The sequence below is a fragment of the Serinus canaria genome, chromosome 1A (assembly GCF_022539315.1).
Source record: "Serinus canaria isolate serCan28SL12 chromosome 1A, serCan2020, whole genome shotgun sequence".
In the NCBI taxonomy this organism is placed as follows: domain Eukaryota; kingdom Metazoa; phylum Chordata; class Aves; order Passeriformes; family Fringillidae; genus Serinus; species Serinus canaria.
The window spans coordinates 40,499,439-40,523,993 of NC_066314.1; positions in this window are offsets into that span (position 1 = coordinate 40,499,439).

A 24,555-nucleotide genomic window follows, 5' to 3' on the forward strand; every position below is an offset into this window, starting at 1 on the left:
GTTTAACAGATTTTTGTAATGCAGTATTCTAGAATTTAGGATTATTTAATCCCCTATAGGCATTTAACTCAAGGTCTAAAAAAATGTAGGAAAGAGAGAAAGAAAGAAAGAAAGAAAGAAAGAAAGAAAGAAAGAAAGAAAGAAAGAAAAAGAAGAAAGAAAGAAAGAAAGAAGAAAGAACAGAAAGAAAGAAAAGAAAGAAAGAAAGAAAGAAAGAAAGAAAGAAGTATGTACTATATTGTGCATTATTTACTTAAAGTTTTTACAAAGCAATATGATCTGGGAATAATTTTATCTGGAATGAATGGCATTGTCCCTATAATTTTCTTTTTCAAATCTATTATTTATATGTATCTAAAAGCAACTGTTCCTCTATTTTAAAAACTTTTTATTGTAATGCAAAAAGACAAAATTTTTGAATAATAAACTCTATGCTTAAAACACAATCATTCTTGTCCTAGAAAAAAAAAAATCCTACTTTTTAACAGATCTTAGAAATAGTTTATTCAATAGCTCTTTCATGAATGAAATCTCTTGATTATTTTTGTGTACTACCCAATCCTTAAAGTAGTTGTATAATCATATACTGTAGAAGTTGTTGTGTTTTGGTATCTTATTTAATGATCTTTTCAATAAAGAGCTGTTTGGAAAAGAAAACTTGCCTTCTGTTCTGTTTAAAAGAAGAGATCAAAAAATTAACACCACATAGAGAAAAGGTATATGTGTATTTACCCACAAATGAAGGGTTTATTCAAATGATTCTGAATTTTGCAGCATATAAAGTATAACTTTGAGGAATATGTAACTGTAGAATACTGCAGTACCATGGTATTATAGTACTCTACATCTGATTGCTCCAGAAATAGTCAACACAAATTTCTGAATTATTGTCTTTAATATGCAAAGGAACTGAAGTGCTGAAACTGCTGCTCTTTTGGAGATGAAATCCTTGGCAAATGCTTCTGTTCTCCTCAAAAATTCATTTATTGATGGCAGATTTTTCAATTTTTTTTCTTTTTTTTTTTTTTGATAGGGAAGTTAAGAGTTACTACTAGAAGGAGAGAGTTGAGAAAGTTAAAATGTGGGGTTTTTTTATAAATATCCCATGCCCCTCAGCTTTACCTCTGTAGTTTTAGGTTCCTGTGTTAGTGTTGAACTGAAAGGTGCTGTAAGGGAACAGACAAATGGGAAGCAAAATGCAGATAGGTTAATGAAAAAAGGTGCAAAGATGTTAACTGGGTATTCCTTCTGTCTGGCTCCAACCAAAGATTGTCAGAGCTGGCTGAAGCATGGGTTTTATGTATAGGTAGGGAGGAAAAAAGGGAGAGAAAATTCAGGGAAAAGAGCAAAGGGAATATAATACTGAGTTGTGTTTTGCTTTTGTAGTGTTGGTTAAGAACTGAAGTGTAGGTGGCTCAGTATAAACTAGATGGAGGATATTCTGAAAAAAGGAGATGAGTTGCCATCAGTGTATAGGAAAGGCAATCATCTGGCTGGCATTCCCAGCACTCCCTTTGAACTGAGAAAAACAGATTTGAGCTGAGATGTTCCAAATTGAAAGTTTTTGAGCAGAAACTGGAACAACTGAAGAAATCTGATCAGGAAATAGAGGGAGTGTATGGCAAGGGTCAAGAAAACAAATCAGAGTCAGTTGGATCATTCAGTAAGCCTGGACTGTCAGTACAAGACAGAAGTACAGATTGCTGTTCATAGCTTGGGATAATCAACACCAATCTGCACAGGTTTGAGAAACCTTGCTTCAATCCATGTCTCAAGCAAGTTAACACTATTCAGAATTAGAAGACATCCCAGTGTGCATACAAGAGGACTACTTTTATAGGGGAGATGAAAAACGAACAGAGGAAAGCTTACAGCCAAAGAGAAGGCCTTATCATAAAGCTGAAGCTCATTTCAGTCTTGAAAGGTAATAAGAAAGCTACATTTTTAGGTAGCTTTTTTCAGATTGTTTTCTCAGATAAAAGTTCAGAGATAAACTCCAGAAATTTATATTCTCAGAAATAAAAAAATCTGAAACTGGTCTTTAAAAAATTAGATTTCCTTCATGTATCTAGAGTAGTTGTGGCAAATCAAACATTCTACTTCAATGCATGGTACACTGACCTGGACCTGAAATCCAAGTTTCTGTAAAATGGATGGATGTAGATTATAAATAAGATCTCTTCTGAACATTCAACAAGGCAGAAGGCATGAGAAGTAATGCTGTGCTAAAAGATTTTTGATGCCTTATTAACAGCTTTCAGTAGTCTGTGAAGAAACATAATGTACTATTTGCAACACTTTCCAAGGCATATCTTGATGTGAAAGGAACTGACTGTGTACTGTGAGAAGTCTTTATTTAGATAGAGAGAGTGTTAAAATATCTGTAGCACGGTGCTTAAAAACCTGATTTCTGTTCACTTAAACACTTCAGTGCTTTTCTGCTAGGAGTGCATCTGCCTCTTTGGCAACAGGTGTGCATAAGAAAGGATTGCTCCAATTCACCATTACAGATAGTCCTTGAGATTGATGTTAAAGCTAAATGTTATTTCAACACTCTAGCTTTGCAAGACCAGTTGAAATAGTTTGGGTAAGCAGGGAAAAAGCCAAATAAATGGACAGTATTTCTGCTGCCTATATATTGGTACACATACACACAGGAATGAATTCCTTACTGTGAGGATGGGAAGACACTGGAACAGATGGCCCAGGGAAGCTGTGTGTGCCCATCCTTGTAAGGGTTCAAGGCCAGGCTGGATGGGGCTCTGTGCATTGACCTCCAGTGTCCCTGTCCATGGCAGAGACAGCTGCAACTAGATGCTCTTTAAGGGCCCTTCCAACACAAACAATTTTATGATATTCATTCATTTGATACACACAAGCACACATTTGTATATAGAGACACTGCTCTCTTGCCTTATCTCTCTTAGGATGCATCTCGTCAAAAGAAGAGCTTTGTAGGGATGTTGCTTGATTTTTATGGCCAGAAAAATGAATGCTTATGCTAGTTTTGAGTAAAAAAAATACTAAAAAAGTTACTATTTCATAATTCATGGTTATGTAGTCAGATCTGGCCAAATCAACGACCCATAGCTCATCTTGTTGGGTCTAGGTGTGAGCTGCACAACTGAATGCCTGAGGGTCACCCTCCAACATTCAGAAAAGTAATTCTGTACAGTTACACTGGTCCTGAACTGAGCACACACAATTTGAAGTGAGAGAAGAGGAAATGGTGATGGAGAACCTTCAGTCTTCTAAGGCAGCAGAAGACATATTATAACCCTCAGATATTGCAAAACTGATAGGAAGGAAGCCTTCTGTAAGCTGGAAATGATGACTGAGTAAAATAGCATAAGAAAAACAAAAAAGTGGGGTAAATGGTCACTGTTTGGTCACTATCACATGAAGAAAACAGGGACAGAGAGAGAGATGCCATGTTTTTTCCCACATAAGATTTGGGCTGGTAATCACAATTTTCCTTCCAATAAGTTTTGTGATTGCTCTTGCTTTTTTGATCAGATTTTATACACTATCGATAGAAAATTCAGGACTTTATTTAATTCTGGAACTGCGGACTGAAGTTTTTGTAATATGCAAAATATAATATCAGACGTGTACTCCTCCTTTAAATCTTTAACATAAAAAAGGGGCCAGTGGTGAGGTGGAGAATAGCCTGGAGAGAAGGAGAAGACAAGAAGGAAAGAAAGCAAGAGAGGCAGACTGTCAGAGTAGTGCCCTTTTTCTTCTTTTACAACAACTTTGAAATCATCACAGTCTTAGACCTTATTGTTGCAAGACACTGCTTGACCTGCTGTAAAGCAGAGAATCAATTTTTCTACAGTTAAAGATAGAACTGCTTGTCTGGTTTGTACTTTGTCAATTAAGACTGCCTTTTAGCACATCATACCTTCTGCATGCTGCTATTTACTCAAACTATTTCAAATGGAGCGTTACAAATCAAGGCAGTGCATAAACTGCAAATTCCCACTTGAAAAATTTTCATAGCTTTTTTATTAAATTCCCAGCTTTAACAAGGTTTTAGGCCCCTTTTCAGATGCAAATAAAGCTATGAGTTAATTAAAACAATTCTATGACCTAAGCTGTGACGAACACTTGATTTTAAAAGAAAAAAACCCATATATTTTCCCTTCATCTTTTTGGGTGGGGTAGATTAGTTTCTACAGTAGACTTGAGGAGAAGAGTGGCAATACAAGAGATGCTGTGGAGAATGCCATGAGTTCAGCCATACCATGGCATAGCAGACATTTGTAATTCAAATAAGAAGACTAAATGAGTAGCTGTTGTTCATAATCAGTGGTCTTATGAGTTTCTGCATTGTTGGAAAGCACATAGATGAGGAGGCAGCAGTCAACACAGCGAAGAATAATTTGGCAGAGCATGGATGACAGACCTGGGAATTTGGGCTGCTTCAGGTTTGGTACCAAGGGGTAGAATAACTGTTTTAATTACATTTAGCTTCTGAGACTTTGACTTTCACATGAACAGATGATAATTAGAAAACAGTCCCGCTCCAGGCTTGAAGCCTGCTTTTCAAATCCACTCAGCTTAGGGTGGAGTGTCAGGACTTGTGTTGAACATCATATTCCCAGGGGCCCCAAGCTCAGCCTCTGGAACTTAAGGATTAGCAAATTGAACCCTTTTGCTCATGAATGAATATCAAGGCACTGCCTGGAGAGACACAGCGAATAAAGCATAGACAACAGCATTATATCTTGCCTTTTAAGTTTTTCCTTTGTTGAAACCAGTAACACAGAGCCTCCATTCAGTTCAGATGCTGAAATAACAGTTTCTCAATAGAAGAAAACATTTCCCTATTCTCAGAAGCAAATAAAAAAGCTTTTAATGAGGAGACCTTTAGTGATTTGTTTTTTGTTTTTTTTTTGCTTATAAGTGCTTATATGTCTGCATATACAGATTCTATCGCAATACCACAATACTTGGAGAAGAAGTGTCAGAGTGTTATTTACCTAGAGTAAATCTTGAAGCATTGCAGGTCACATCACTCTCTGCCACCAATATCCATGGCACTTGCATGGCAAAAGCATTCATACCCTGTAAGGATTTCCAAACCCAGTGTTCCTACAGAGTTACTCAGTTGTAGGAGGCAGCAGGAATGCTGATGTGAACACATATGCCTGTCTGTTAGCTGAAGCACTGGTTTCAGAATCAGTGGGAATCTTCTTGTGTTGAAGCCAAGGACAACCTTTAAGCCAAAGTTAAATCTTCCTTGACCTGATGTCAAAGTGTTTGGAACATTCCAGAGTTGCATCATGTTATCTTACTAAGGTTTAAGTATTTGCTTTGGAGTGCCCAGGACCTTGCATTTAATCCACCAGGAAGGTGGACGGGTTTTGCTGGTGAGACAGAGAACAAAATGCAACTAGCAAATTCTTCTAAGAAAAAATAGATGAAAAGAGGGCAGTGAGGAATCACTGATGAAGTGGAATGGAAAATTATTACAGGACTTGTTTAAAACATGATAACTGTGAGTAACTACCTCTCATACTCCATCTGTTGAAAATAAAGGTGTCTAACAGCTTAAATAGTAAAGAAGAGACTAGAAGAAAAGTCATACACTTTCTATCTTCAGAAATCTGGATGGGGTCAGATATAACTAAAAAAAAATTAGGACTTTGTTTCTGTAAAATCTGTATTGTCTCATAGAGATTCGTTGCGTTCTTTTTAAGCAGCGATGGTTTTCCCTTGCTTTTTCGGTTTTGAAAGGAAAATAATCCTTAGGAGTTTTTCTTTTTTTTTTGCAATATACCACCATCTGGTGGAAGTAAAGAGAAAGACAAAGATTTTGAAGGTAAACCTGTCTTGATAATTGAGAAGCTTTAGTTTCCTAGTACTAATTGTCTTCAATGGGCTCTTGAGGATTTAGAGCACCAAATCACTTTAAACCATGTAATTTTCACATTTCTCTATTCAATTTATTTGCTTCAATTATTTACTTTTAAGCGCCCCGAGGATATTCTTAAAACTAAATACACACTTCAGTATTTCTAAATTTATCTGGTCTGTAATTCAAGACAGATTTTTCCCTATGTTGCCATAAAATGCTTCAAAATATTTCTCTAAATATCAAGCAGGATTTATCATATAAACTATACACTACTGCTGTATATTTTTTTAGGTATTGGTAGAATTTAATTTTGTTCTCTTTCAAAAAAATTGTTGGCAAGATTACTTTCTTTGTGCTATTATTTTCCCCACAAGTTTTTGCTTAAAATCTTAGGGGAAAAGTTCTAATTTTATTGCCTATGCACACTGGGAGTTAAATTTCATTTTAGACTGCAATGAAAATTCACAGGTTACCAGAGATTGCAAAATACTCTGATAGTATCTGTGCTCTCTCCATGGTCACCATGTTCTTTCTGTGATGTCACTAATAAATATTGTTAAATATTGTGGGCACAACAAGGTTGGAAATAAAATACATATCTGTTTAAAATAATATTTCTAGAAAAATATAGGTGTAAAAAAGCACCAAACAACTACGTTGATAGCTGTTTTACATTAGAATTAAATATGCTGCTCTAGAAATATTTGCCAGGATCCTTGGTGTCTCCCCTATTTTTTTTGTCACCTGCTAGACTCACAGCCTAAATACTCAGGCATCCCAAATTTCCTCTGGACAATTATTTGGGGAATGGAGATATGCTACCCTACCACCAGGTGCTGGGGAATTTGCAGCAGAAGGACCTGAGCAGACTTTAAGACAGACATAGTCTTATGCAGTCTTGGCCACCAGCAAGTCAGCAAAAGCTTTCCAGGGAATTGTCTTGCTGAGCTCAGTGACACAATGACAGCCAAGGGTCAGCCTGTCTGCCAGCTTCTGCTGGAGTTTTGGCAAGAACAGCCAGTCCACAGGAGTGTGCCAGGCCAGACAACTGCCATTTTTTTAATGGGAAAATGTTTTCCTATCATGTTTTAACCAGCCCTAATAGCACACTGTGGACACAACAGCGGCATTGGCTTTGTGACAACTGCCTTTCATGTACTTGATAGAAGGATTCTCTCTGATCTCTAGAAAGCCAGAGGGAATGCAGATGGCAGGGGAAGATCTCTGATGGCACAGAGCTGCTGAGCTCTTCCAGAGTGCAAGAGAGAAAGAGATCTCAACAGTGCAATCAGGAAAAAAATGTTGAGTGTGACATCTGCTCACAGTGGTTACCATGCATACATGGTGGGAGAGGATCCCTTTGTCTTGTCTGCTATTTCCAGTGAGGTTGTGTTCAGGATGACACAATGCATAGCTGCACCCAGTGCTTGCAAACACCTGACTGCTGCCCTTTGCATGAATAGGGGCTACCTGTTCAATATCCACCTGTCCAATATCCATGGTTCAATATCCATGACTCTTCTCCTCCCTGAGACATCCTGGATGGAGTCAGATGTAACTTCTAAAAAGCTGGGACTGTGTTTCTGTAAAAACATTATTTTGGGTAGATTATAAGTGGGAATTTTTAAGAATTTATTTTTTGTAATTTCAATTTAATTTTGAAGCACACAACTAGAATAATTTAATTGTACTATATCAAACAGCTATCCCTTTCATAGTGCAATTAAGCATGTGGGACAAGGACTCCAATTTTCTGGGAACAGAAGTTCATGTTTAAGCCTTATTGCTGAAGAAAAAAATGGGAAACCTAGATCCAGAGGAAAGTGAAGTTAAAATGACTCAGAAGACCATACTATTTAAATTCCACAGGTATTTATGAACAAAAAATAAGATCTGTCATACTTATAGTAATTTTGAATGGCTTTTTTATAATTGATATTTCCAGTTTTGTAAGGAGCTGTTCATTCTTTTTCAATCACTCGATGATGAGTTTCACAAATTAATTGTGTCTTGCAACATGAATCCATTCTTGATATTTTTAATTTTTAATTTTTGGTTTTAACCTATGTTAACTTTTAGAGAGTGAAAAACAGCATCACTGTTTAAATGAGGGGTTTGTTTTACAAATATTCTACATTTTAACAAGTCCTTTTTTTTCCTTTCTAAAACTAGCATGGCTGTATTACATTGCTCCATTACACCAGAGAAATGCTTTCTGTCTCTAAGAGATTCTTGGGGCCCACCATACTTCTAAAATTATCACCTGGCTTTTTCAGTTCTCTCCATGTGTCGTGGTTTAACATTGGTGGGCAGCTAAGCCCTCATTCATTCCCCACTGAAGTGGGATGGGGGAATAAAAAAGGAACATTAAAACAAAAAAAATAATCTGGGTGTCTAACCATTAATTAAAAAAAATAATTGAACGATAAATGGAAGAAGAGAGAAAGGAAACAAAACAAGTGATGCAAAAGCAATCACTCACTGCTTCCCTCAGGTAGACCAATGTCCAACCAATTCCTCTTTTCCTTTTTTTTTGGCTGACTGTGATGCTATATGACATGGAATATCTCTTTGGTTAGTTTAGGTTGTCTGCCTTTCCCTCTTTAACTATTTCACACCTCCAACCTCAACCTTGGTGCTGTGCAGACACTGTTCATCAACACCTGTGACATCAGTGTGTCATCAGTATTGATCACAAATATAAACTCTAGCACTGATTGAGCTGTTATGAGGAAAGTTAACTCTCCCCTAGTCAGGCCATTAGTGTTGGATACGACTGACACTCCCCAAAAGTTCTGTTCTATGTACAGCATCAAAAGCATACACAACCTTCACCACGATAAAAATCTATTAAAGAAAACACATGACACCTTCCATTCTGTTCTTCACCTGAAGGGAGTGCAGAATTAGTCTGCAAACTCCTTTGTCACTGCTAAAAATTTAATTTGTCTTATTTTAAAGCAAAGGTTTAGTTTCCCCTTACTTAAGGTCAGGAAGTTAGTAAACATACCTAGCAGTGCACGAGTTTTATTGAAAATAAAACCCTACAAACACCAGCATGATGCCCCAAATTCTGGGTGGCCTGGACTAAGGCATGTAAAAGGGAACTTTCAGAAATTTGGCCTTAGATGTGAGACTGGAAAAGATCAGTGGTTTTTCATCAGTAGTGTGAATGTGCTGAGTGAGAAGAGTGACTGCAGAGTTTCTCCTGACCCAGCCTAGATCACCCTGCCCTTGACATGCTCAGGATTTCATTGCCTATCTCTGGACCCTTGCTGCTCCTAAATGGAGCTCCACCTCTTTCTCCTCTCTTTTCTGCTTCACATGCTGGCAGGAAGTGAAGTCTTCAGAGGCAGAAAATGTGCCTAGTGGGGGTCAGGTGAAAATCATGAGTAAGAAGATTTTATCATCTCCTATATCCTTAAAAGAGAGAGGCAAGAGCATGTATTTGTACATTTCTTTGTAGGAAAGCATGTGATTCTGGACACTGTTACTGCCCCATACTAAAGAAATCCAGCTCTTTCTTTATATATGACTGTTTGCCTGCATTAATAAAACTATACACTAAAGCAAGAACAGTTGGCCTCCTGCATATAAATTTTTTGATCTTTATTGATATATATATATTTATATAGAAACAAAAAGAATATTTGTTCAAATCCACATGGCCAGAACGTTACAAAATGGTGGGAAATTAGGTTGTTTTAATCAACAGGATAGGAATAAGGACCACTGAGCAGAAGACAAGGATATGTTCAGATAATTTCACAAAAAACCCTGATGGCCAGTAGGTGGTACCCTTATTCCAGATAACAAACAAAGCAGGGGGTGGGTGGGAGGGGATAAAACCAAATAGCTGGTAATTTTCTCAGTATTGTGAATATTTTCCTCCCCTATCAGCCACTTCAGACACCAGCACACACTCTGTAGAGATCATTGAGCAAGCCTAATGAGAGTTTGGGCAAGGCACCTGGATGTGAACTGTGAGAGGGTCAGATTCTGTCATCAATGGACTTGTACTGCTGGAATTAAGACACTGTGGTTTTCCACACAGAATACTTTCACCACCTTGTAATCAAGCTCTTATGCATTTAAGAACTTGATATTCACAATTAGTGCATAAACTTCTGACCCACAGGTTGTACCATTGATTAATGTAATTAGCTCAATAATGCTAAAATATATCTCAAACTTTTTGTTCAACTTGTGAGAACATTGGAAGAAGTTTCCCAGGGAATTAGTGAAGTCACCACCTGTGCAGGTATTTCAGATGTGTAGGTGCAGCATTTAGAAATGTGCTTTAGTGGTGTACTTGGCATTGCTGGGTTAATGGTTGGAGTTGATGGTCTTAAGGGTCTTTTTCAACATAAATGATGTGATGTTTCTAACATTAACTAGTTGATGTACTGTTCCTTGAAGATATACACATTGAAATTTAATTACAGCAAAACGCCAGTGCCTGGTAATAAAGCCAATTGCAAGCTGTTACAGTGGAATGGAAATCCTTTCAAACTGATCCTGAAGTTTTTGTTCTGTTAATTGAAATTAGTACAACAACTTGTTGTAAGAATAGCTCTTTTTTTTTTTTTTTTTTTTTTAAAGCATAGACACAACAATCTTCAGTTTGAAATATCACCCTGAATACTCTTTGGGGTGGAGGTGTAGGAGGACATTGAGCTAACAGAAAAATCCAGATAAATGTGTCTCCATCAATAGACATATGTCTAAGCTGGTCATCCTCTTCCCATTACATCTTCTTGTGCCAGGAGTACCCTGAGAGGTACCACCTCTCTTTGGCACTCAACCTAGCATGCATGAACTGCCCTCTGGAGACCCCCTGTCTCTGCCCTGACTATAGATGCACCTACACTGATTACCTTAGACCAGATACCTCTGTCTTTGGTTGCTTCAGCACTGATTTCTATTAGTGATTTTTATTTTGAGAAATATTTGGCCACCAGTTGTCACTTTGGAAGGCTGTTTATTACCTAAATCCCATACCCTATTGATTAATTCTGGATTTCAGAAGTCTCCAATACCAAATAATACCTGTTAATGCCTAAAATGGTACTGAACATTAATACACCTGAAGATAACAATTGGAAACAATTACAACATTTACCATCTCTCATTCCCAGTTATACAACTGCAACCAAGTTGAATTCATTTGAAAATTATGAAATGTTACCTTTTCTTTTCTTTTTTTCACTACCTTCTCTTAATTTTCTTAACTTTTAATTTAAGCCAGAAGCATTGCAAATATTAGATATTGTGAGTCCAAAAACCTCTGAAATTTTTACACTAATATGAAACAGATATATAAGAAATCTTAATTTAAAAAGGGGACAGTAGGCTCATAACACCCAAAGAGATCAGCTTCAATAGAAAATATCTTCTGGCCCAAACTCAGCTTTAGGCCTTTAGAGATGCACAGAACTCAGAACTCAGCCTTCACACTGAAAATCTGCAATTAATACTAGTAGAGATTGGGCATCTGCAAATCTAACTTCATTATTTTCTATTCTAGCACTAAACCAAACACCAAAACAGAAAATAACCCCAGGAAATATAATTTTGTCTGAATTGTTGGCTTTTTTTAAGTGACAGCTCTGGGAAAATTATTCATGTGAGCACCAATTTTATTGGTCCTCATTCTTCATCTCTGTTTTCTGTATTTTCACCTGCCCTCCTGTATCTTTCTCCAATATCCATCCAATATTGGTCTATGCTATGAGACTCTGACATCTCTGTCTCCTCTCACCACCCAATGGGCCTGGCTGCACTAGAACCCTTTTTATCCACCCTTATAATTTCTTTTTTAAATGCTTTACTAAAGGTCATAAGTTATGTGTCCAACCCTGTATAAAATGGAAAGAAATTGATGCAGTTTTATCTTTTCCAGCCTTAGAATTCCTCTCTCACACTATAACAAAATTTTTCTAATATCATTATTTCAAAAGCTGAAAGCTCCTTTTCATCTTGCAAACAAAAAGTTATTTTACAAAACCATGCAACTCCAAATGTCCTTTTCAATCTTAAAAAAAAAAAATAAAAATCAAGTGATTACATTTGAAAATTATACAAGACAATTCAATTAGACTTCTGTTTTCTATCCCTTGGTTTAAAACTATGCCAGAAAAGGCACTCCTCGTTTTTTATTCCCACAACATTCCTTCCACAGTGCCCTGAATTTGCATGCTCTTGCTGTGAAACTTGTTTACTGGCAATGAAGTCTGCCTCCACTGTTGTCTTCTGATTGAACCCTTTGGTGTCTTGGGTGAAGCAGGAGCCTTCACACAGCAGTGGGAACTGTGAGATGTGCTGAAGGTAGGCACCTAAACTCTGGGATAACTCTGAGGTCCTGCAGCAGTAACAGTGCCCTGCAACCTCATGCACTTTACTTGCAATTATCAATGACATGCCATGCACTTTAATTACATCTATGCTGTCATCATGGATCAAAAATATGCATAAGATTATGAATTTTGGAAAAGAATTGGCAGACATATCAGCTCTAATTTGAAGACTTTTTTTAATGCAACCAGATCATTTCTAGGTTTTCTGGTTTTAGCTTTCTTATAATTTCTGTATTATTCATTAGGCTCCTGGTTAATATTCAGCTGTCTTTACCAGTCTGCTAGCAACAGCATTCACCTCTTTGGCTACAAAGATTTAAAACACATATCTGTTATTCAAATAAGTCTTATTTATGGATTTTAAGCAGAAGTTAAATCAGTATGACTTTACAGTGTTGAAAATCTTTATATATTACAATACTTAGCAAAAATGTAAAATGAATTATTAATTAAATTTCAGAGAGTTTATTCACAGGAATATATTTTTAAGGTAGATAATCTAACAGGCAATGATTGGATTTACAGGGCTTTTCTTATGGCCATGAGATTATATTTTACACAAAATTAAGCCAAAGAACTAAAATCAGAACAACATATTTGCAGCAAACAATCAGAACACATTGAGGTCTGGGCCCAGCTTGTGGCTCTGAAAAAATTTTACTTTATGGCCTTGGTAACTCAGTATTTTTCTGCTTTATTTCATCTTCTTGGATTAATTAATTTTTATTTCTCTCCCTTCATTTATCCTTTCAACACCTTCAGATCTGAGACAATAAGAAGATTATTGTATGTGCTAATGCAGACACTAAAGAAAAGGGTTTAGAAATATCTCTGAGCCTGCAAACAGCTGCTCAGTCATTAACTACACAGGGTCTTCTTTCCATCTGACTGAATTGTGTCAGCTCCAGTCCCTCAACTATACCAGTAAAAATGCAAATATAGCCCAATAGTGACTGAACTAACATCACAGTTTTTATTTCCTTCTTGATTATAATCCATATTGTATTTCTCTATTTGATTCACTGAATGATTCACTGGGTGCTTGTACCAGCAAAGTTCATGGAGTGGGTGGAAAGGCAGGACAGAAGAGGAGCAGCAACACTAAACCCCTATTTTCAGTGCTGGGAAAATAATGGTGAATAAATTTTAATTAAATTCTGCATTACTCTAAACACAATTTCTTTCAAAACTTCAATACCAACGGTGCTTGGTTTTCATGGCAATTGTCTCAAAGTGCCTTCACTAAGACTAGTTGAATGATCAGAAATAATTTCTAAATTAGGATGTGATCAAACCTGTTGAAATGAAGATGTGCATTCCCTTTGATTTCAGTGGTCTTTGGATTTTTTGGAATCTTTTTAGTTACAGAATATTTTGGGATGGGAGCACTGGAAACATCCGAGTCATCCTTTGCTTTGTTACCAGCTGCCTGCTTCTTACATCTGATTCCTTTTCAGTTACTATGGAATTTCTGTCTTCAGCCCCAAGAAACAGTTTAAGCTAAAACAATTTCCCTGCTTTTTCTGATTATAAGGTATCCAGGATGCCACCCTGCACGCTCACTGCCAGAGCATGGTGGGGCATTCCAAAAGAGAAGTGCAGCAGAGCTCAGAAATTCAGCCCCACTTCTTGTTATATCCTTCTTTTGTAGTAGTAAAAGAGAAAAAAAAAATTACCAGATGAATTGTTTCTTACAAATAGTACCTATCCTCTCTAAAAATAAAATAATAAAAAAACACCTCAAAAAGAAGCTGTTCGGATGTCCTCATCTGAATTCCAGTACAGCTGAAAAATAAAAAGCCAAACACAAAATATCACCTTGGGTTCATAACAGAAAATGATTGCTTAGACACAAGAGAAAACAAAAAAAAGCAGCTGGATTAGCATTTAGGAATACATATTAGCTCTGTTCTGAGGTGCTATATAGGAAAAAATATCTGTTTTCCAACAAAAGAGATTGAAAATAAACAATTTTTCTTAAGGCTATAAAATTTTTTTTTCTGTTTCTTTGTGTCTCTCAAATTTTTGTCTGAAAATTGCAGTGAACTGAAGAAAACAGTAAGAGCAGAAATAACTTCTAATTTTTAAATGTTATGTCATTAAAGACTGAAACCTGAAAACTGAGTCTGCTAATGCCAGTGCAGTGAAGACACTTGAGCTACTGTGACTGCAGTGTTTTAGAACAGTGGCACAAGCAGGAGTAGCTCCTGTAAGAGTTCTAGTACACCCATTTATGAAGTTATTAACTTTATCCTTTGGAATATGGACTGTTTTGGAAGAAAGGTACTTTTCTATAGCTCATACTGAGGTAGAGAAAGAGGAGAGAGGCCCTCTGTTCTGAGTTCCTGAGATTCAAAAGTTCAAATTCTTGGGAAATCTGCTGTAACACTCCCTTTTGTGAGAGAGAAGGAACCTTAAGCTGCTGCTCTCTTACTCCAAGTTTGATTAAAGATCCTTTTACCCTTAAAAGACTTGTGAGGCTGTTTTAATAATCTTGGTCTATTTAATTACTGTATTAAATTGAGTAAGAGAAAATAAGGAAAAAACCCAACCAAACTTTTGCTTTTTTGCTTTCTCATTAGTATTGAAAGTGCTTATTCACAGCAGTATAATTCAGATAAGCATCTGGCCCACAAACTATGCTGGCACAGACAAGGGTTTGTTTTCTTTTTTCAGAACTAGGAATTTTTCCAAGATGTCCTGACTACTGGGAGCAGAACGTCTGACCAAAGTATGCTCACCAGATGGTAGATGTTTCCATGTGGGTAAATATTAAAAAAGTTCTAAATCTATGCAAACTGTGAAGCAAGGGTGGGAAAAGTTTGCTGTTGTTTTTCAGTTTTAGCTGCCTCTGCAACTCATAAACACAAGAGAAGAAAAAACCCCCAAACCACAAAACAAAGCTAATTTGAGTGGAAAAAAAAGATAAACATCTTGTAATTTTTACTGTATATGAGCTATCTTTTATGACTAATTTCAGAAACTTTAGGGTTGACATCTTTTAATTCTTATTATTTCTATTAATTTTAATTCATCTTTTAATTCTTTTAATTTTTTTCTTTTATTTCCTTAACATTTTCATTACTTTGCTATTAAAAATAAAAAACAACAAACCAAAAGAAACCTTGCTGCTCTAAAATGCCTTAGCTCCACTAAAAATGTCATGCAAAATAGTTTTTATAGGGGACAAATAAACCCCAAAAAGTCTGTTTTTAAGGGGCAGCTGAAGGTGTCACACAATCAGCTCCTTGCACCCTTTCTTGCTGCGGGGCAGGAGCAGAGGGCAGCGTGGGGCAGTGCCTCTGGCATGCCAGGTCCTCATCCTCTGGGAATAGTCAAAGTACCAACAGCAAAAACACTGCACTGAGCACTTTTCTTCTTCTGGCTGCACTGGTGGGTGTGTAATTGGAAGCAAAGTGAGGAGAGGGGAACATCACAGAAGCTGGCTGGTGGTAAGGTTTAAACCGCTCCAGCTGTCGGCTGGCTGGATGCGAGGCGCGGGCCTGTGGTGCAATAATGCATGCCCAAGCAGTCCTCTAGGTGATGTAGCATGCCAGGTTTGGCTCCAGCACCCAGTCTCAGCAGGAGCACAGACCTCTCTAACTTAAACAGCTGCAAAAATGTTTGCTGGGTTAGTAATTTGTCCCAGATTTAAAACCACATAGACAGCTAGCGGGTGCATTGATGCTGCACGCTGTAGCTCAAGGAGAAAGCAAGCTGGCTTACATGTAAAAAGATTTATAGCTCAAGTGGAATAGCAAAGAAGTGCAAAATTATTAGAAAATTTCCAGCTAAGTGCAGTGAGCTTCAGATCCCTTATCCACAGAGACACGTGAAACAGAAGAAATGTCACAGTCAAAAGGCAGGGCAGCAGAAGCAAATGTTCTTCAGCTTTCCTTGTAGTGAACTTTAAACAGCTCAGACAGCTTCTAACTCTCTCTCATGCTCCCCTCTCTACCAGAAACCTATTGCTTACAATGCCTTTCCATTTATTTGTGTTTTCACTGCATAAGCATGTGCCTTCACTGAGCAAGTGAGTGGTGAAATCGGGATGTGAAGAAGGTGATGACAGAAATAGGTGATGCAGAAATGCAACCATTTTCACTCTTCAAGAAAGCTATGACTATGAAGATAAATAAATAAAAGCAAGTATTATCCAAAAATTATCAAAGCAATGAGAAACTTTAACCAGAATTTTACAGTATTTTTTTAATGTCAGCAAGATAGATGTTCAATCTTTAATAAATATAAAGAGATAAATGTTGATTAACTGAATGCATACAGTCCTAGTGGGGATCTGACCATGAAACAGAACTGAAGAAATGCAATGCCTTGCTGCTGGCAGAACAAATGAAAGTGTGGGAAAGGGAATTTTTCCAATCATATGGTCTTAGATGGGAAACTTTTTACCACAGAGTCCTGAAACAAAGATATTCTTTGTTTCTTTAGAACAGATAAATGCTTAAATATACTTTTATGGCTTAGATAACTTTTATCAAATATGATATTAGGAAAACAGTTGATTTCAGTTTCATGCCATGTTAAACATGACTCCTATTCCCTTGTACTATAATGTTTATGCAAAAGCTATTGAAAAAAGCCAAATATATTTCTTCAGTTTAAAACAGAATAAAATGAGCTTTCAGATAAACCAAAACAAGAAAGATATAATGAATAGTTTGTGGTCAAGGCAAATATATTAATTATAATCAATAGTCAAGAAAAGTAGCATCTGTTTACAAAACAACTTGGCAAGAGTTACAACCCAAGAGATTATATTCTGTGGAATTGGGTTAAGATCAGAAGAAAGAATGATTAACGATATAAAAGTTAATATCCAAATTATTTCTGACACACTGGTTTCTCTCCTAAGCCAGAAAGTTTAAAATCTTTGGTACAGAAGACAGTAGATGTGGGGGATTGCAATGTTTTTATTAATGAACTTTATTAATGCACATGCCACACTTGCTTACCTAAAAAGCCTTACCTGACTTCTTTCTTTCTTTGTTTTTATGTGAGGAGCAGTTATCACAAATATGTTTGAGTAAATACATTTAATACTTTGAATCAACATATTGCACATAAAACCTTGAGTGTTTAAAAAAATGAGCATGGACCTTTGAAAAAATTTGTTGGCCATGTTGTGTCATTTATTCCCCAAATTTTAAGAATTTCTGCATAAACTAAAACTACAACTACCCCTTTCCAAAAGAAAACTATGAGTGTATAAATGGGAGTGAGTTGAGGTATTGGGAAGGAGGACCTCCTGTTGATTTTAATATACAATTTTGAGTGAGAGAACAGAGGAAACATAGGGAAGAAATTGAGTCTTTGAAAGGTAGCAGACAACCACTAGAGAGAAGACCTGTTTAGGATTTTTTTTTCTTTTTTCCTGCCTTGAAAGTTGCTATTCAGCTCTTTGGAAGAGAGAAACCTGGCTCATTTTGCAAATGCAAAGTCAGGCTGCTGCCAGGAACCATTTGCAGGAGTGATTAACAAAACCTGTTTGCTTGATGGGATTTCCATGGAGGTAAAATGGTGTGCATATAATTTTGACACAATCAGATAATGCACTCTTAGAGTTATATGGAACAAAAAGAAAAAGAATTAGTGTGTCTCTTTTAAAAGGATGTCTCATTAGAGCATGCTTATTGTCTTCTCAGCAGATGTGGCATTTAAATGTAGTGAGCAATGGCCAAAAGCAGGAAGTAATTCTGAGAAATAAATGGCAGTAACCATCCCAGTTTCCTGAATGGAGGTGGAAGTGGTTTGGCAATATTCACACAAGATGAGGTTCATTTATGCAGTATTGAAATTGAGGAGAGGAGAAGAGAATGGCTGTGTGTGCTGGTGAAAAAGTAACATGGAAATAATAGATTCTAAAGTTGCAAATGAACTGAAAAAGCCCAGGTGGCATGAGCACACAGCAAGAGATGTTCAGTGGCAGCAAAGGCTGGTGTAAGGGTTTAACTCACACCTCTAGATCTCTGCTCTTCGTGGTGCATGATATACTAAAGAAAAAAAAAGCCAGAATACTTTAAATTTTTGCTCCAGACTTCAGTCTGGTGAAAGTGAAACCAACATTAATGGGTAAATAGCAATAAAGGAAGACAGCTATTTAACTGTCTGAACAGAGGAAATGAACATCTACTTTTGATGTTCAGCTTTACTTGTTAAATGTGAAATTCTTACCTAAGCCCAGCCAAGGGTTGACAAAGGGTTTAATTAGCAATAGAATCCTACTTAAAGTACTTTCAAGTTCTACATGGAATTTTAAGAACCTTTTTACAACGATCAGAGTAAAGTGGAATTTTATTTGAGAACAGTAGTAGGTAGCATGACAGTTGAAAAACATCTTTAAATGTGGCTGAAAAGTAGTCTAATATCTGCCCAGTTGCCAACTCAATTTCATGGCAATTTAACGGCAGATTACTATTATGGATATGGTACTGAAATTAATCTTTCTATGTATTTAATTCCACTATTAAACTAACATGCAATAACTAATTCTTTAGATTGAGGTGGAAATACATACTCCTTTTTTTAAAGCTCAAAAAATTATTCTCATTGCAAGATAGTATTTATGAGGAAGACACTGAACATGCCTTCTGGGAAGAATGGTGTTGCTGATAGGAAATTATCTGTAAAAGTTACCATAAATCATGTAGTTTTATCTAGATTTATATGTATTATATGCATTCATACAAAATTAGATCTGTATCTCTAATTATCTAGGAGATGAATGGACAAACTTCTTGCATGGCCTCCCATCATCATGAAGAACTTGAGTAGAAGGAATCAGATCTCAGACAAGTGTTGTACAGTGGGATCACTCTGGACATGGTCCCATTTCTCTTTCACAGCAAAAACAACAATGTAGCCTGGCTTTACATGACTGACTGTTCTGCCAAAGGGCATGCATACCTAGGTGACACAGTATGTATTTGCTGTGGCAAAGCTGGTAAAAGAGGAAAGATGTTGGAAAATGCCATCTGGAGATACCAAAATACACCTATATGGAGAATATCTTTATTTCAGTCTTCCAGGGTGGCTAACACTAAAATGAAGACAATAAGACAAATATTTCTGTATGTGTGTATATATTATATATAATTATTTTGAAAAATCACCCTTTCAGTTTTCTATGATATATAAGTCAACACAGTTTTGATTAAAGGGAGTATAAATTTAATAATTGTTGTCTCCAAGGACTAAGGATTGAAAAATAAAGATTAAGATCCTTATTTGCTTTGTCTGGAAAGCTGATGGAGTGGTGGAGATGCTCCAATTAATTTGTCTTTGTATATAGCCTATGACATAAAAATCATATGTTTTCATTACAATACATCTGTATTTTCCACTTGTTTTTACAAAACATTATACTTTACCATTTGAGGGTATGACACTGATAGAGCTCATGACACATGATCTGCATTGCAACTCATAATTTAATACTTATTTAAATGTAGTATAACAGAACTGCAAATTTAACTAGAGAGCAGTAGGAACTATCATTTCCATCAGATTCTCTTCTCGCTATGAAAATTGATGTCATCTACAGTTTTTAAGACATTCACAGATATTAGGTTTGTTACTTTAACAAGTTTCCAGAATGAAATCTTCTCTAAGGTGTCGTATTTTGCTCTTTATTTAACTTGTAATAACTCAATAATGAACAAGTTTCCAATGTCCTTTTATAAAAGCGAAAACAGTAGTGTCTTACATAGGAGAATACTGACCAGATAGTAAAACAGAGCACCATGTCAGAGTGATCTAAAAAATATCACATTTGTATAGAATCTTAGTGAATAACCCATATCATAGTAATTATCTTAAATATTCTAAAACTGGTCGTCCTGAAAATTGTCATGTCCTGGGTTTGTTTACTCTCCAGTAAGGGCTCATTTTTTCTTTAATTTGAAGGGAATAATATGTTACTTCCCCAGAATTCCTTGTTATACAGTCAGCAAACCCAAAAGGTGTTAGTAAAAACAATACGTGTAGGTAAGTTCAGAACAGACGGATCAGTGTCCAGACCACAGTGCAATATTTTCAGTATTTGTGGAATGTCTCAGTCTCACTTCAGTGCCTGGTAATGTTATGATGATTATTCTGGTGAAAAACACCTGAAAGACGACTCAGTTATTTGACACAGCCAGTACAGCTTCATGAGAAAGAAGTCCAGCTTAACAAACCTGATTTTCTTTTTTGACAAGGTAACCCACCTAGTTGATCAAGAGAAGGTGATTGATGTGGTCTTTTTGGATTTCATTAAAGTTTTTGACAGTGTCTCTCACAGGATCCTTCTGGAAAAAATATCCAGCACACAGCTGGATAAACACATCATGTGATGGGACAGCAACTGGCTCACAGGTCAGGCCCAAAGAGTTACAGTGAAAGGGGTGACATCAGACTGGGGTCCTGTCACTAGTGGGGTTCCACAGGGCTCCATTCTCAGCTTTGTGTTCTTCAACATCCTCAGAAATGACTCGAAATGCAGGACTGGAAGGGATACTACATGAGTTTGCAGATGACACAGAACTGGGATGATGTCAACTGCCAGAAAGGCCCTGCAGAGGGACCACAAAAAGTTAGCGAGGTGGGCAATGACCAACCATGTGAAGTTCAACAAGGGCAAGTGCAGGATCCTGCACCTGGGATGGGGCAGCCCTGGATGTATGGACAGACTGGGGAATGCGATGCTGGAAAGCTGAGCTGTGGAAAGGGACCTGGGAGTTATGGTTGATGACAATTTGAACACAAGTCAGCAGTGCCCTGACAGCCAGGAGGGCCAACCATGTCCTGGGGGCATCAGGCACAGCATCACCAGCCAGGCAAGGGAGGGGATTATCTTGCTCTGCACTGGGGAGAGCTTACCTTGAGTGCTGGGGTGCCACAAAAGGATATTAAGCTCTTAAGAGCATTCAAAGGAGGGCAGCAAAGCTGCTGAAAGTCCAGGAAGAGAAGCCATATGAGGAGTGGCTGAGGTCACCCGGGCTGTTCAGCCTGGAGGAGACTGAAGGGGGGAGACCTCACTGCTGTCTGGAGCTTCCTTTTTGTGGGGAATATGAGAGGCAGGACTGATCTCTTCTCTGTGGTGATCGGTGGCAGAACAGGAGGGAATGGCCTGAAGGTGTGTCTGGGAAGGTTTAGGTCGGACATCAAGAAATCTTCTTCCCCCAGGGTGTGGTTGGACACTGGAGCAGGCTCCCCAGGGCAGTGGTCACAGCACCAAGCCTGACAGCATTCAAGAATCATTTGGACAATGCTTTCAGGCACATCAGGGTGTGATTCTTGGGGTGTTCTGTACAGGGCTAGGGGCTGGACAAGGTGATCCTCTTGGGTCGCTTCCAACACAGCTTATTCTGTGATTCTGTGATTCATTTTGGTATGAAAATATTGATGTTCAGTCCAAAAATGAAGCCAGGAAACATACACTAACAGAAGCAACTGTATACACCAAAGAGCAGAAGAAAATCACTTTTCCTAGCACAGGAATAAAACCATGTATTCAAATATATCTTTTTGAAGTCTGCCTGAAAACCAGTTATCATCGATTTTATGGCTTCTTTTTTCTTTTTTTTTTTTCCTTCCAAAATCTGGTAACCTTTTTTTGTGTGAATGTGATGGATAAAATATGTGTTCAGTGAAGGAGAAGCTGGATGCCCTACAGTGAGTGCTCAAAACATTAGCTTTCATAACTGAATTCTAGAATCTCCTAGAATAAATGTATTGCTAATTATTTCTTCAAAGCCAGGTCAAATTCAACAGTAAGAATGGTGAATGCCTCTCATTCTTAGCACTTACCAATACTGACAGCCAAGGAAAGCTTTCTCTGAGGGCATTTGTGGGTTTCATCTCCTAAGACTGGTAACAATCAGAGGAGACATCTTGCTGCTAAGCCATTGTGCCAGAGATGAGATCCATTACTAGTGTTATTTTGAAAAGGAAAGCAGTTTTGTTCAACTTGTAATTAAAAAATACCATTTAGATTGCTTAGGCTTATGTTGAGAACATTTAATTTGTACTAGCCATTCACATTGTCTGTGGTTTTGATTACAAGAGTACTTGAAATCTTGGGATTGAGTGTATTTTCAATTCTAATTTAGGAAATTTCTTCAGACATGTTGCATTTCTGAATAAAAGTAAAGGTTCCTGCTTAACCTAGCAATGTGTGTTTTGCCCTAATAGTTAGGGATCAAGGAAAATTAATGAATTAAAAGTTAATGATCAAGTGGCTACAGAGGAGAGCTGCAAAAATGACTGGAGGGCTGGAGCACTTCTGCTGTGAGTAAAGGCTGAGAGCTGGGGTTGTTCAGCTGCAAAACAGAAGGCTCCATGGAGACCTTATAGCACCTAAAGAGAGCCTACAGGAGAGCTGGAAAAGGACTTTTTACCAGAGCATGAAGTGGCAGGACAAGGGGGAATGTCTTGAAGCTGAAGGTAGGTTTAGAATAGATACTGGCAAGAAATTCTTTCCTCTGGTGACAACAAGGCACTGGAACAGGTTGCCCAGAAGAGTTGTGAATGCCCCATCCCTGGAAGTGCTCAATACTGGTGTGGATGTGGCTCTGTGCAACCTGATCCAGGGGAAGAAATTGCTGTCCATAGCAGGGGGGTTGAAACTAGATGATCTTTATGGTCCTTTTAAACCCAAACCATTCTATGAAAGAAAAAAATATAAGACTGAGAGCTTAGTTAAAAAAAAAAAAAAAAGGGGATTGACTAATAACTAATTACCAGCTAATTATTTTTGAACTGTGGAATACCAATATTAAAAAGCAATTCCTACATAAGTATTTATAATAATTTAAGAGTAGCATGTATTTGCTTTTTTTTTAAGAGAGCTTTAATTTTCCTTTTCAAGTTGAACACGTATGACACTTTTAATTTATTTTATTGAAGATATGTATGTAAAAAAACCAGAGATTTAGGTACATATTAAGGAAAAAAGAAGCAAAGACTTTCTTTGAGAAAAAGATGTTTTTTTCTGAATTAGGTAGAAGCATACATCAGAAGATTTATTTGACAATATACCTTACCTCTGTATTTGCCAAAAGCTGGACTCGAATTTATCCAGATTTATGAACCAGGAAAATCAATTGCACTGATGTTTTGTGTAGATTTTTAAAAATATTTATCCTTCTGAAATAGCCATGTTAGGTTTGCATGTACTTATCCAGTAGCTAGCTCAGTCTTTGTCAGTGCAAGCATTCTTGAAATTTAATTCTTGCCTTCCAGGTTTAACTAAACCCCCTAAATGAATTCAGATGATAAGCATAGTATTCATGAGATTGACAATAAAATGTTCATCTCTGTCACACTTGCAACCCATGTATTTCTTAGTGTGTCTGCTGAGACAATCTAGAGAATTTCTTAGAGGAAAAACCCCATAGATTCTATTAATCTATGCATACAGTGTAAATCATATGCTATACAGCTTCCCTGTGTGATGCACTAGAAGCCCAGAGCTAACACTGAAGTCATATGAACTGGAGGAACTTTTCTGCTTATTGTCTAAAGCCAGGCAAAATATGTTTGTAGGAAATAAGCAGAGGCAGTGGGAAGATATCTACAATACTAATACAATCAGAATTAGAAAACTTAAAAAACCCCCAAACACCCAAACCCCTCCTAAATAAGAAACATATTGATTTCTCATTGTATTAGGATTCTTAATTTTGTATCTCTTCTATTGACTGCAGATCATCCAGGACAGGCTGGAGATTACATTCACCCCCAACTGATTAACCCTGCACATTTTTCATTTGTCTCATGCATGAGCTGGACAGGTAGATATGGAAGGTATGGCAATCCTTGGAAACCATGCTGTAGTATTCAGCTATCTGCAAATTTCTCAGAGGGAGTTCTCCACATCATGAAGGAACGAAAACATGTTGAAGCTGAGATCTGTTGAGATGCCTCTCTAAGAGAGCAGTGCTGCTCTTGAGGTACCTGGGTTTGATACTGACATTGGCAGTCAAGCAGAAGGCTTGCTTGGTGTGAGGCAATTTGAGCAAGTAAGGAGAATAAATTGGTCCCTTAGGTAATATAGAATCCAAGTAGTGCTCATTTCAGTGAAAGGAGCCAGGAAAAAGAACAAAGTATATTTGTGGAGACAGAAAACCAGATGCAATTATCTATTTCTTACATAATTGTCATGTCAGATTTATAATTTTATACATTCCCTTTTGACAAGAAGTTGCAATGACTAGCCACATTATTTTCTTACAGTGCTCAGAAGTAAACTGCCAGTTTCAGGACAGATCTCCTTGTCACAACCGCCTGGAAAAGAAACACATTACCAACTACAGTACAAACGCATACTACCATAAG